Below are 15,583 nucleotides of genomic sequence, written 5' to 3'. Positions count from 1 at the left end.
GGGTGTAGAAAATGCCCCAGTGTCAGTGCCCCATCATTGGTTTTAATGGGAGGAATAATGCCCTAATGTCGGTATCAGGGGCGGACTGACAACTTATGGGGCCCCTGGGCAATAGGGGATCATGGGGCCCCTGTGCCCTTGCCCACACTCAAAGCACACCCAAAAAAGCCTATAAAAGTTACCAGGGGCATTTCATGGGGCCCCCTACTGACCCCGAGCCCTCGGGCAATGCCCCTGGTCGGTATCAATTAGGTTGGATGTAATTTAAATCAAGTTGACTTAAATCACTAGTGAAAAGGCTCGATTTAAAACACAATTTTTAAAGAGCAACTGTTATCTCTGTCCCACAGCCCAGTGACAGCCCATTCACTTTAATGGGACAGCTGGTGATGCAGCAGTGAGTGGATGCCCGCTAACAGGCGCTGTCATGATGGACCTAAAATGACAGGTGCTCTTTAAATGTAAGGAATCCAAATCATTCTTGCTGGAAGTTAGAATCTTTAATATTTGCAAACCAAATGAAGGTTTCCTTTTTAGAATAATAAATTATCAGGTTGGTAAAACAGCGATATCAGGACCAATTTTAGGCTAATCACACATAGTTGAAGAACTACTCAAATTATTTTATGTCATGTTTTCTCTCATGGTTACTGTGAAATTGTGTGAATGCATCAATGCAGTGCATGTTATCTCAGCTTGCAGAGCTTGGATTCATTGAATGAGTTTACCAAAAATGTAAATATTGCAGAATACACAGAATATACATAACATGCAGAATATACATAACATACAGAATATACAGAACTATTTTATTTATTTCAGGTACTTATATAGCGTCATCAATTTACAGAGCACTTTACATATATATTGTACATCCACATCAGTCCCTAACCGTCAAGTGGCGTACAATCTAAGGTCCTTAACTCACATTTATACATACATATACTAGGGACAATTTAGACAGGATCCAATTCACCTACCAGCATGTCTTTGGATTGTGGAAGGAAACCAGAGTACCCGGAGGAAACCCACACAGGCACAGGGAGAACATGCAAACTCCAGGCAGGTGGTGCCATGGTTGGGATTTGAACCAACGACCCTAGTACTGCCAGGCGGAGGTGCTAACCATTTAGCCACTGTGCTGCCCAAGCTCCATTTCATGCTGAATAAACTAAATTATAAATAAAGTATCTTAAATAGAAAACTATCTTTAGATAGATTTTTACTCAAAAAGCATTTTATTAACCTCTATATATGGCCTATGTAAATAAATGGCTGGACAGGAGCGCTGCCGATGCGGGTGGATGTTTCTAAACGTCCCCCCACATCCACTGCCTGTATGAGCTCGCTGGGAGCGAGTGGCACCGCGACAGTCCCTGCTGTGTCCTCCGAACACAGATTGCTGTACGGGACCTCTGTGTGAGGTCCCGATTCATGTGATCACTGATTGGCCGATCAGTGATCACATGAACAGTAGTAAACAAGATGTCACTTCCTGACATCATAGCTTACTACTTGTGAAATCTGTGAATGATCACAGAGGTCACATGGTACAAGGCTACTCACAACAGCCTTGTACCATGTGACAAGCTGTGACCAATCACAGCTCGCACAGTATTTCTCAATGGCTGCAGGAATGATTGCTTTTACAGCCTTTATGGGTGGAAAAGCAATCAGTGTAAAAAAAGAAAAAAAATCTTCATTACCCCCTACAAGTAGTACAGTGTCACTATGGTGACACTGTACTGCTAGGCTGACAGTATGTTCAAAAAACAAAAACCCATACATAATGATATAAAAAAATAAAATAAAATGTAAAAATAATTTTGAAAAAATTATAATTTTTGGTTAAAACTAATTTGGGTGATTTTTTTTTTTTACTAAAATTATAGATGAATACATTTTGGCCAAGATTTATGAAGAAAGATTATTTATTTGCAAGATTTTATAAGAAAAACACTTTTTTTAAATTTTTGGACTTTTTCATTTATATAGCAAACACAATAAAAATCCCAGTGGTGAATAAATATCACCAAAATAAAGTTTTATCTGTCTCAAAAAATGCTAAAAATTTTATATGGGTACAGTGTTGCATGATCATGCAATTGTCATTCAAAGTGTGATAGCACTGAAAGCTGAAAATTGGCCTGGACTGGAAGGGGGTGAAAGTGTCCGGACTTGAAGTGGTTAAATTAAATTTGATAACAATAAAAAAAATTTGATTTAAATTAAAAAAATCAAATCCGATTCTTTTGATTTAAAAAAAGTAATCGATTTTTATCCACCCTGGTATCAATGTTAAGAATAGTGCCCCCTTATTGGTATCAGTAGGGGGAATGGTGCCCTACTATTGATGTCAACTGTAAAAGTTATTAAACTAAACTAAAATTTGATCCCAGCAAGTAGTCAGCAAAAAAAAAGAAATATACCTTCTAACACCTTGCATTAACCACTTCAGCTCCGGAAGGTTTTACCCCCTTCATGATCAGCTATTTTTTGATATACACACTACACTACTTTAATTGGTAATTGCTGACAGATCGCTCCCTGTGTACAGAGCTCTGTGTTGTTTACCAACATTTTTTTCTTTTACCACATTTCACTGTGTTTGTTGCCATTTTTGTGCATGACAGAATGCACATCTGCTTGCAGTATTTGGAGTGCGATTAACCACTTGCCTTCCTGAGGATTTACCCCCCTTCCTGACCAGGCCATTCTTTGCGTTTCGGCGACGTGTTACTTTAACTGACAATTGCACGGTCATGCAACGCTACACCCAAATGAAATTTGTCTTTTTTTCCCCATGAATTGAGCTTTCTTTTGGTGGTATTTGATCGCCTGTGCGTTTTTCATTTTATGCGCTATAAAAAAAAGCCCAACAATTTTGAGAAAAACCGATGTTTTTGACTTTTTGCTATTAAACATGTCCAGTAAAAATGTTTATAAAATCAAAATTCACCATAAATTTAGGTCAAAATGTATTCTGTGACATGTCTTTGCTAAAAAAAAATGCCAATACATGTAAATTAATTGGTTTACATGAAAGTTATAGCGTTTACAAATGGCGGTATAGATACTGGAATTTTTTTTTCTACTAGTAATGGCGGCGATCAGCGACTTATAGCGGGACTGCGGCGGACATTCAGACACTGGGGGGGGAACTGCTTTGGTGTCACTGACATCCCCAGTGACACCAATACAGTGATCAGTGCTAAAAAAAAACCTGTACTAATGACATTGGGCAGGAAGGGGTTAACATGAGGGGCGATCAACGGGTTAACTGTGTGCAGGGAGTGTTTTACTAGGGGGCTGTGTCTGTGTGCTTCGCTGTAATCACACTGCTCTAAATGGCTGTGCTATGCACAGCCTTCCAGAGCAGTGTGCCCGAGCTGACAGGGAGGAGAACTGTTAGTAAACAAAACAGTCCTCCTTCCTGTCAAAGATTATTATTAATATAATACAGGATTTATATAACGCAAACAGTTTGCTCAACGCTTTACAATATAAAGGGAGACAATACAGCAACAATACAGTTCAATACAAGAGGATTAGGAGGGCCCTGCTCTTTGGAGCTTACAATCTAAGAGATGCTCGGCAATCACCGGTGCCGGCGGGTAATTACTGGCCAGGATACGGTGACTGACAGCTGCGGCCATGAATGGCGGTGTGGGTAGGGTGCGTGCGCAGAAATGCAAAATCACGTATATATACATGATTTTGCGCACACCTGTCGCCCTGTAGCAATATATCTGCTATAGAACAGTGGGAATGCAGTTAGCAATGAATGATACCACAAAAGTGACATGGGTTTTCACTGTGTTTTGTAAACACATGCAAAACCATGCCATTTTGGGCATATTTAGTAAAAGCCTGGTTTGAATGGAGCCATAAGGAGGAATGGGTCCTTCCAATTACTATGTAGAAGGCTGTGCCACCACTTCAAACACTGACATTAGAACATTAAAAACTGATGTTTCTCCTGTTAAAGGTAAATGAATGGGCAATTTTATTAACATGGTTCCGTACATCCTGGATCTGCATTTTTACATTGTTGTTTGCATTGTCATTTACTCACGTACATGTAGACTGTAACTCTGTTTGAAAGTACAATTGTACGTTTAGTAGAGCTGCCCTTTAAATATTCTCACCTCCCAAAGTGTATCCCTCTTGGTCAAGTACTGTATATACCTGCCTCCCCATTGCAGTGATCTTTCAACATACATTCCTATGGGTGAACCGAACTGTACTGGACAGCTGGAGGCCACTATGAATATGGCTCATCCATAGAAAAGAATGTGCAGTAATCCCCAGAAGGTCATTGCAATGTAAAGACTATGTGGTCCTGAGCAGTTATTCCGCACCCTTAAAAATTAAAAGCATAAAACTATATCATGCTATAACTGAAAATTAGAGATGAGCGAATCGAAGTATCCGAAGTGGAATTCGAGTCGAATATCGGAAAAATTTCGATTCGTGCCGAATCCGAAAAACAGCCTAATTCGGACGCGCGAATCGAAATTTTTCCGAAAATGGCGGCTGACATGTGCGGCGACGGAGCGGGGATGTCGGGGAAGGCGCGCAGACAAGGCGCGCTGCCCCATAATGCATTCCTCAACGACATGTGATCGCATCAGCCAATCAGCAGCCAGCCAGCCAGCACTGTGTAATGGTCGAGGTATATATAGCGGCCATTTTGGAAATCTTCATTTGCCTGCAGTCATTGAACAGAGGCAGACCGCTCTGTACTAGGGACAGGGACAGAGTTAGGGCCACAGAAACGAGAATTGGGGACAGAGAGAAGTTACTTAGGGACAGAGAACCATTACTCAGGGACACAGACTTGTTAATGAGGGCCACAGAATCGTTATTTAGGGACAAAGAAACGCTAGTTAGGGCCACAGAATTCATACTCAGGGACAGACAGAATTGTTACTCAGTGCCAGAGAATTGTTACTTAGGGCCACAGAAACGTTATTAGGGCCACAGAATTTTTACTCAGGGACAGACAGAATTGTTACTGAGTGCCAGAGAATTGTTACTCAGGGACAGACAGAATTGTTACTGAGTGCCAGAGAATTCTTACTCAGGGCCACAGAATTCATTCTCAGGGACAGACAGAATTGTTACTCAGGGACAGACAGAATTGTTACTGAGTGCCAGAGAATTGTTACTCAGGGACAGACAGAATTGTTACTGAGTGCCAGAGAATTGTTACTCAGGGACAGACAGAATTGTTACTGAGTGCCAGAGAATTGTTACTCAGGGACAGACAGAATTGTTACTGAGTGCCAGAGAATTGTTACTCTCACAGACACAAAATTGTTACTTGCACAGACACAGAATTGTTACTTGCACAGACACACAATTGTTACTCAGGGCCACAGAATTCATACTCAGGGACAGACAGAATTGTTACTGAGTGCCAGAGAATTCTTACTCAGGGCCACAGAATTCATACTCAGGGACAGACAGAATTGTTACTCAGGGACAGACAGAATTGTTACTGAGTGCCAGAGAATTGTTACTCAGGGACAGACAGAATTGTTACTGAGTGCCAGAGAATTCTTACTCAGGGACAGACAGAATTGTTACTGAGTGCCAGAGAATTGTTACTCTCACAGACACAAAATTGTTACTTGCACAGACACAGAATTGTTACTCGCACAGAGACAGAATTGTTACTCAGGGCCACAGAATTCATACTCAGGGACAGACAGAATTGTTACTGAGTGCCAGAGAATTGTTACTCAGGGACAGACAGAATTGTTACTGAGTGCCAGAGAATTGTTACTCTCACAGACACAAAATTGTTACTTGCACAGACACAGAATTGTTACTTGCACAGACACACAATTGTTACTCAGGGCCACAGAATTCATACTCAGGGACAGACAGAATTGTTACTGAGTGCCAGAGAATTCTTACTCAGGGCCACAGAATTCATACTCAGGGACAGACAGAATTGTTACTCAGGGACAGACAGAATTGTTACTGAGTGCCAGAGAATTGTTACTCAGGGACAGACAGAATTGTTACTGAGTGCCAGAGAATTGTTACTCTCACAGACACAAAATTGTTACTTGCACAGACACAGAATTGTTACTTGCACAGACACACAATTGTTACTCAGGGCCACAGAATTCATACTCAGGGACAGACAGAATTGTTACTGAGTGCCAGAGAATTGTTACTCAGGGACAGACAGAATTGTTACTGAGTGCCAGAGAATTCTTACTCAGGGCCACAGAATTCATTCTCAGGGACAGACAGAATTGTTACTCAGGGACAGACAGAATTGTTACTGAGTGCCAGAGAATTGTTACTCAGGGACAGACAGAATTGTTACTGAGTGCCAGAGAATTGTTACTCAGGGACAGACAGAATTGTTACTGAGTGCCAGAGAATTGTTACTCAGGGACAGACAGAATTGTTACTGAGTGCCAGAGAATTGTTACTCTCACAGACACAAAATTGTTACTTGCACAGACACAGAATTGTTACTTGCACAGACACACAATTGTTACTCAGGGCCACAGAATTCATACTCAGGGACAGACAGAATTGTTACTGAGTGCCAGAGAATTCTTACTCAGGGCCACAGAATTCATACTCAGGGACAGACAGAATTGTTACTCAGGGACAGACAGAATTGTTACTGAGTGCCAGAGAATTGTTACTCAGGGACAGACAGAATTGTTACTGAGTGCCAGAGAATTCTTACTCAGGGACAGACAGAATTGTTACTGAGTGCCAGAGAATTGTTACTCTCACAGACACAAAATTGTTACTTGCACAGACACAGAATTGTTACTCGCACAGAGACAGAATTGTTACTCGCACAGAGACAGAATTGTTACTCAGGGCCACAGAATTCATACTCAGGGACAGACAGAATTGTTACTGAGTGCCAGAGAATTGTTACTCAGGGACAGACAGAATTGTTACTGAGTGCCAGAGAATTGTTACTCTCACAGACACAAAATTGTTACTTGCACAGACACAGAATTGTTACTTGCACAGACACACAATTGTTACTCAGGGCCACAGAATTCATACTCAGGGACAGACAGAATTGTTACTGAGTGCCAGAGAATTCTTACTCAGGGCCACAGAATTCATACTCAGGGACAGACAGAATTGTTACTCAGGGACAGACAGAATTGTTACTGAGTGCCAGAGAATTGTTACTCAGGGACAGACAGAATTGTTACTGAGTGCCAGAGAATTGTTACTCTCACAGACACAAAATTGTTACTTGCACAGACACAGAATTGTTACTTGCACAGACACACAATTGTTACTCAGGGCCACAGAATTCATACTCAGGGACAGACAGAATTGTTACTGAGTGCCAGAGAATTGTTACTCAGGGACAGACAGAATTGTTACTGAGTGCCAGAGAATTGTTACTCTCACAGACACAAAATTGTTACTTGCACAGACACAGAATTGTTACTCGCACAGAGACAGAATTGTTACTCAGGGCCACAGAATTCATACTCAGGGACAGACAGAATTGTTACTGAGTGCCAGAGAATTGTTACTCAGGGAAGACAGAATTGTTACTGAGTGCCAGAGAATTGTTACTCAGGGACAGACAGAATTGTTACTGAGTGCCAGGGAATTGTTACTCTCACAGACACAAAATTGTTACTTGCACAGACACAGAATTGTTACTCGCACAGAGACAGAATTGTTACTCAGGGCCACAGAATTCATACTCAGGGACAGACAGAATTGTTACTGAGTGCCAGAGAATTGTTACTCAGGGACAGACAGAATTGTTACTGAGTGCCAGAGAATTGTTACTCTCACAGACACAAAATTGTTACTTGCACAGACACAGAATTGTTACTTGCACAGACACACAATTGTTACTGAGTGCCAGAGAATTGTTACTCAGGGACAGACAGAATTGTTACTGAGTGCCAGAGAATTGTTACTCAGGGACAGTCAGAATTGTTACTGAGTGCCAGAGAATTGTTACTCAGGGACAGACAGAATTGTTACTGAGTGCCAGAGAATTGTTACTCGCACAGACACAAAATTGTTACTTGCACAGACACAAAATTGTTACTTGCACAGACACAGAATTGTTACTCGCGCAGACACAGAATTGTTACTCAGGGCCACAGAATTCATACTCAGGGACAGACAGAATTGTTACTGAGTGCCAGAGAATTGTTACTCAGGGACAGACAGAATTGTTACTGAGTGCCAGAGAATTGTTACTCAGGGACAGACAGAATTGTTACTGAGTGCCAGAGAATTGTTACTCAGGGACAGACAGAATTGTTACTGAGTGCCAGAGAATTGTTACTCGCACAGACACAAAATTGTTACTTGCACAGACACAGAATTGTTACTCGCACAGACACAGAATTGTTACTCGCACAGACACAGAATTGTTACTCAGGGCCACAGAATTCATACTCAGGGACAGACAGAATTGTTACTGAGTGCCAGAGAATTGTTACTCAGGGACACCTAATCGTTGAATTAAATAGTATGTCAGACAACATGCAGAGGAGTGGCAGAGGAGGCAATGTTTTAGGAGCGAGCAGACGTGGCAGCAGAGGAAGGGGTCGAGGCAGCAGTATTCGCAGCCAGAGGCCAGTGCTCCCGGTGTCATCCAGCGGTCGTGTCTCCACCGACAACCCTGCCGTCATTGATTGGTTGGCTCGGTCGTCTTCCTCTTCCCAGGTCACCTCTGACACCTACAGCCAACGGTCGGTGGGTACGTCAGACACAACCGTTAGTTGGCATGGCCCGGGACCAAGCCCACTGAAATCACGTGTCCTCTACCTGCCCCTGTCCTTTGCTGTTCCCTCACCAAGCGAAGTATCGCATGCTGTGGGCTCAGCCCCACTGTACAGTGAGGAAGAGCTAACAGAGGGCGGTCAGGAACGGGGGGAGACATCGGCCTTTTCAGCAGCCAAGCGAACAAGTACTGGCGAGGAGAGTGGCTCGGTAGCCGGTCTAGAGACAGGTCTGTCTCCTGACCCAGACGCAGCCGAGGGGGCTAGTAGTGAGGCGGAGACCCTACTTGATGATGAGGAGGTTGATCGCACTTGGCAGCCTCGTCGTCATCAGGCAATTTCTTCCGCATCATCAGGAGAAGAGGGTGGCAGCTTGGCAGCGAGCAAAACAGTCGGTGGGTTGCCCAGGAGACAGCAGCAGGGTCGCATCAGTGTCAGTGGAGCCAAACGTCCACGGAGTAGAGCACCAGCTCCACTGCAGCCTACCACCACGGCCAGTAGTGGTGCCGGTGCGCACGGAGGAAGTAGCAGTCAGCCAGTGAAGAGTAGCGGGGGCAAAGTTTCCTACTCGGTGGTGTGGCAATTTTTCCTCAAGCCGCCCGAGGAAGTAAACGTAGCCGTATGTCGACTATGTGGCCAGAAATGCAAGCGTGGCCAGGGGGCCCATGTTGGGACTACAGCGTTGCGTCAGCATATGCAGCGTCACCATTCGGTGGCCTGGGAAAACCGTGATAAACATACGGCGGTTCTGCCTGCCCCAGCCCCCGCTCCATCACCCGCTCCGTTACTTGCTCCGTCACCCGACGTCGTCAATCGCCCTCTATCAGCCAGTCAAGGCTCCAACACCTCTGCTGAGGGGAGTTGTCGCTCGTTGGCATCTTCCGCTCGTTCAGATGCTCCTTCTCCTGCTACTCCTCTTCTCGGATTCCGTCAACAGTCTTTCTTGGAATCCGTATCCAAGAGACAACAGTTTGCGAGCACGCACCCGACGGTGCAAAAGCTGAACGTCCTCCTGTCCAAGTTGCTGGTGCTGCAGTCCCTCCCTTTCCAACTGGTGGACTCAGCACCTTTCCGAGAAATGATGGCTTGTGCCGCGCCGCGGTGGAGAGTGCCAAGCCGTCATTTCTTTGCCCAAAAGGCAGTGCCAGCCCTGCATTCACATGTAGAAGAGATGGTGGGCCAGTCTTTGAGCATGTCGGTCTCTGCCAAAGTGCACGGCAGCGCCGACGTGTGGAGCTGTAACTACGGTCAGGGACAGTACATGTCATTTACGGCCCACTGGGTGAACGTGGTGCCGGCACAGCCGCACCAGCAACTTGGACAGGTCACGACGCTTTTGCCTCCACGTTTGCACGTCCTTGGTCCAGCAAGCATGTCCGCCTCTACCACCTCTTTTTCCGCCGTGTCCTCAGCCGCCACCCCCGTGCCAAGTCCCATTACCCGACCGGCATATCACATGTGCAGGGCGCAACGGTGTCACGCTGTGCTGCACCTGGTATGCCTTGGCGAACGTAGTCACACAGGGGAGGAACTGCTGAGTGTAATGAACAGAGAAATCGACAGATGGCTGTCTCCGCGCAAACTAAAAATCGGAACCATGTTGACTGACAACGGAAAGAACATGGTGTCTGCTCTGCGTCAAGGAAGGTTGTGCCATGCGCCATGCATGGCTCACGTGTTCAATCTGGTTGTCAAGCGGTTCCTAAAATCCACCATCCCACTGCAAGACATCCTTAAAATGTCACGTAAACTGTGCATGCATTTCAGCCATTCCTACACCGCAAAGAACACCCTCATTGAGCTGCAGCGGCAGAACGGAATTCCACAGCATCGCCTGATCTGCGACGTTGCAACAAGGTGGAATTCAACCCTACACATGTTAGACCGCCTTTACGAGCAGCGAAAGGCCATCACCGATTTCCTGATGTTACAAGCGGATAAAGGTACTCCCCTGTGTAACTTAGATGTCAGCCATTGGCAGCTCATGCGTGACACCTGCCGCTTGCTCAGGCCCTTTGAGGAGGCCACGCTATTCGTGAGTCGGCAGGACTATGGGATGAACGACGTCATTCCTCTGTTGCACGTCCTGGAACAAATGCTGTTAACAATGGCTGGTCAGGGTGCGGTAGACGTGGCGCACAGATCTCAACGCCACATGACCCCTGTGGGGGCAGGACAGGAAGAAGAGGAGGAGGTAGAGGAGGACATTTGTGCTCAGGAATTATTGAGTGAAATGGGTGGTTTTTCCACTCAGCGGACAGGAGTGGAGGAGCAGGAGCATCTGGTAGAGGAGGAGGAGGAGGAGACAGAGGACCCAGACGCACCGTGGCAGTATGCTGTGGAGATGGAGGCAGGGAGTCCCTCGCATTCCTTGGCACAAATGGCCCATAGCATGCTCGGTTGCTTGCGTAGCGACAGCCGAATAATAACCATCAGACAGAGGGATGACTTTTGGCTGTCCACCTTGTTGGACCCTCGCTACCGGTCCAAAATGGTGGCCTTTTTCACACCTGCTGAGAGGGAGGCCAAAATTACGTACTATAAAAACCACCTATGTAGTCAGTTGGTCTCTGCCTTTGTGCGCCAACGTCCATCCTCAGACACTGTGGGCCCTGTGCGCTCGCGTTCCGCTGGCATGGCAGCAGGGGAGGGGTGGGGTGGTAGGAGCAGTGGCAGCTCCACCAGCAGTGGCTGCCTCAGTCTGCAGTCGATGATGAGTAGCTTTCTTCACCAGCGCAGTGAGGAAACTACTAACCAGCCGCAGCAGCAGCAGCAGCATCAGGTGGACCTGGAGCAGGAGCTCAAACAACAGGCTTGGGCCTACTTGGACAGCACCCTGCCAACCGAGGTAGACAATCCCCTTGACTACTGGGCAACGAAACTTGACCTTTGGCCCCAACTAGCTGAATTTGCCCTTGAAAGGCTGTCATGCCCGGCCAGTAGCGTGGCATCGGAGCGCGTGTTTAGTGCGGCAGGAGGTATTGTAACTCCGCGGAGGACACGACTGTCCACCCAAAGTGTGGAGAGACTCACGTTTGTGAAAATGAATCAGGCGTGGATTAGTCTGGATTTCAAACCACCAGTTCCTGACACAACTGACTAAATCCGCCATGAATCATGCCTCAAACATGTGCCACTTTCAGGTCTCCTCACACTGCTGGTGTGTTTAATTTTTTGACATAGGGTGCTGGCAGATTACGGGCCTCCTATAGCTGCTGCCAGGCCCCTAATCTGCCATAGGCCCCTATATACCGCCTCCTCATGCTGCTGCCAAGTCCAGAGTCTCTCATGGGTCCCTGTACGGCCTCCCATTGCTGCTGTCTCCATCGCCACACTCTGCTGCCATGTGCCACTTTCAGGTCTCTTCACACTGCTGGTGTGTTAAATTTTTTGACATAGGGTGCAGGCAGATTACGGGCCTCACATAGCTGCTGCCAGGCCCCTAATCTGCCATGGGCCCCTATATACCGCCTCCTCATGCTGCTGCCAAGTCTAGAGTCTCTCATGGGTCCCTGTACGGCCTCCCATTGCTGCTGTCTCCATCGCCACACTCTGCTGCCATGTGCCACTTTCAGGTCTCTTCACACTGCTGGTGTGTTAAATTTTTTGACATAGGGTGCAGGCAGATTACGGGCCTCACATAGCTGCTGCCAGGCCCCTAATCTGCCATGGGCCCCTATAAACCGCCTCCTCATGCTGCTGCCAAGTCTAGAGTCTCTCATGGGTCCCTGTACGGCCTCCCATTGCTGCTGTCTCCATCGCCACACTCTGCTGCCATGTGCCACTTTCAGGTCTCTTCACACTGCTGGTGTGTTTAATTTTTTGACATAGGGTGCTGCAAGATAACGGGCCTCACATAGCTGCTGCCAGGCCCCTAATCTGCCATGGGCCCCTATATACCGCCTCCTCATGCTGCTGCCAAGTCCAGAGTCTCTCATGGGTCCCTGTACGGCCTCCCATTGCTGCTGTCTCCATCGCCACACTCTGCTGCCATGTGCCACTTTCAGGTCTCTTCACACTGCTGGTGTGTTTAATTTTTTGACATAGGGTGCAGGCAGATTACGGGCCTCACATAGCTGCTGCCAGGCCCCTAATCTGCCATGGGCCCCTATATACCGCCTCCTCATGCTGCTGCCAAGTCTAGAGTCTCTCATGGGTCCCTGTACGGCCTCCCATTGCTGCTGTCTCCATCGCCACACTCTGCTGCCATGTGCCACTTTCAGGTCTCTTCACACTGCTGGTGTGTTAAATTTTTTGACATAGGGTGCAGGCAGATTACGGGCCTCACATAGCTGCTGCCAGGCCCCTAATCTGCCATGGGCCCCTATAAACCGCCTCCTCATGCTGCTGCCAAGTCTAGAGTCTCTCATGGGTCCCTGTACGGCCTCCCATTGCTGCTGTCTCCATCGCCACACTCTGCTGCCATGTGCCACTTTCAGGTCTCTTCACACTGCTGGTGTGTTTAATTTTTTGACATAGGGTGCTGCAAGATAACGGGCCTCACATAGCTGCTGCCAGGCCCCTAATCTGCCATGGGCCCCTATATACCGCCTCCTCATGCTGCTGCCAAGTCCAGAGTCTCTCATGGGTCCCTGTACGGCCTCCCATTGCTGCTGTCTCCATCGCCACACTCTGCTGCCATGTGCCACTTTCAGGTCTCTTCACACTGCTGGTGTGTTTAATTTTTTGACATAGGGTGCTGCAAGATAACGGGCCTCACATAGCTGCTGCCAGGCCCCTAATCTGCCATGGGCCCCTATATACCGCCTCCTCATGCTGCTGCCAAGTCCATAGTCTGTCATGGTCCCTGTACGGCCTCCCATTGCTGCTGTCTCCATCGCCACACTCTGCTGCCATGTGCCACTTTCAGGTCTCTTCACACTGCTGGTGTGTTAAATTTTTTGACATAGGGTGCAGGCAGATTACGGGCCTCACATAGCTGCTGCCAGGCCCCTAATCTGCCATGGGCCCCTATATACCACCTCCTCCTGCTGCTGCCAGGTCCAGAGTCTCTCATGGGTCCCTGTACGGCCTCCCATTGCTGCTGTCTCCATCGCCACACTCTGCTGCCATGTGCCACTTTCAGGTCTCTTCACACTGCTGGTGTGTTAAATTTTTTGACATAGGGTGCTGCAAGATAACGGGCCTCACATAGCTGCTGCCAGGCCCCTAATCAGCCATGGGCCCCTATACCGCCTCCTCCTGCTGCTGCCAGGTCCAGAGTCTCTCATGCCATGTGCCACTTTCAGGTCTCTTCACACTGCTGGTGTGTTTAATTTTTTGACATAGGGTGCAGGCAGATTACGGGCCTCACATAGCTGCTGCCAGGCCCCTAATCTGCCATGGGCCCCTATATACCGCCTCCTCATGCTGCTGCCAAGTCCAGAGTCTGTCATGGTCCCTGTACGGCCTCCCATTGCTGCTGTCTCCATCGCCACACTCTGCTGCCATGTGCCACTTTCAGGTCTCTTCACACTGCTGGTGTGTTAAATTTTTTGACATAGGGTGCAGGCAGATTACGGGCCTCACATAGCTGCTGCCAGGCCCCTAATCTGCCATAGGCCCCTATATACCGCCTCCTCATGCTGCTGCCAAGTCCAGAGTCTGTCATGGTCCCTGTACGGCCTCCCATTGCTGCTGTCTCCATCGCCACACTCTGCTGCCATGTGCCACTTTCAGGTCTCTTCACACTGCTGGTGTGTTAAATTTTTTGACATAGGGTGCAGGCAGATTACGGGCCTCACATAGCTGCTGCCAGGCCCCTAATCTGCCATGGGCCCCTATATACCACCTCCTCCTGCTGCTGCCAGGTCCAGAGTCTCTCATGGGTCCCTGTACGGCCTCCCATTGCTGCTGTCTCCATCGCCACACTCTGCTGCCATGTGCCACTTTCAGGTCTCTTCACACTGCTGGTGTGTTAAATTTTTTGACATAGGGTGCTGCAAGATAACGGGCCTCACATAGCTGCTGCCAGGCCCCTAATCAGCCATGGGCCCCTATACCGCCTCCTCCTGCTGCTGCCAGGTCCAGAGTCTCTCATGCCATGTGCCACTTTCAGGTCTCTTCACACTGCTGGTGTGTTTAATTTTTTGACATAGGGTGCAGGCAGATTACGGGCCTCACATAGCTGCTGCCAGGCCCCTAATCTGCCATGGGCCCCTATATACCGCCTCCTCATGCTGCTGCCAAGTCCAGAGTCTGTCATGGTCCCTGTACGGCCTCCCATTGCTGCTGTCTCCATCGCCACACTCTGCTGCCATGTGCCACTTTCAGGTCTCTTCACACTGCTGGTGTGTTAAATTTTTTGACATAGGGTGCAGGCAGATTACGGGCCTCACATAGCTGCTGCCAGGCCCCTAATCTGCCATAGGCCCCTATATACCGCCTCCTCATGCTGCTGCCAAGTCCAGAGTCTGTCATGGTCCCTGTACGGCCTCCCATTGCTGCTGTCTCCATCGCCACACTCTGCTGCCATGTGCCACTTTCAGGTCTCTTCACACTGCTGGTGTGTTAAATTTTTTGACATAGGGTGCAGGCAGATTACGGGCCTCACATAGCTGCTGCCAGGCCCCTAATCTGCCATGGGCCCCTATATACCACCTCCTCCTGCTGCTGCCAGGTCCAGAGTCTCTCATGGGTCCCTGTACGGCCTCCCATTGCTGCTGTCTCCATCGCCACACTCTGCTGCCATGTGCCACTTTCAGGTCTCTTCACACTGCTGGTGTGTTAAATTTTTTGACATAGGGTGCTGCAAGATAACGGGCCTCACATAGCTGCTGCCAGGCCCCTAATCAGCCATGGGCCCCTATACCGCCTCCTCCTGC

General features: G+C 47.8%; 1 protein-coding gene across 1 annotated transcript in view; it reads left to right on the top strand.

Annotated features, from left to right (window-relative positions):
- Window positions 1-15,583, top strand: part of LOC149436009 (G protein-coupled receptor 54-like) — a 204,771-nt gene that overhangs the window by 181,880 nt on the left and 7,308 nt on the right. The gene's annotated exons all lie outside the window — the stretch shown is intronic.

Source organism: Staurois parvus, unplaced genomic scaffold (genome assembly GCF_062004578.1).
Source record: "Staurois parvus isolate SC_StPar_1 unplaced genomic scaffold, SC_StPar_1.0 ptg001432l, whole genome shotgun sequence".
Lineage (NCBI taxonomy): Eukaryota > Metazoa > Chordata > Amphibia > Anura > Ranidae > Staurois > Staurois parvus.
The sequence above is the reverse complement of the archived record's forward strand: the minus strand, read 5'-3'. Positions and strand labels throughout refer to the sequence as shown.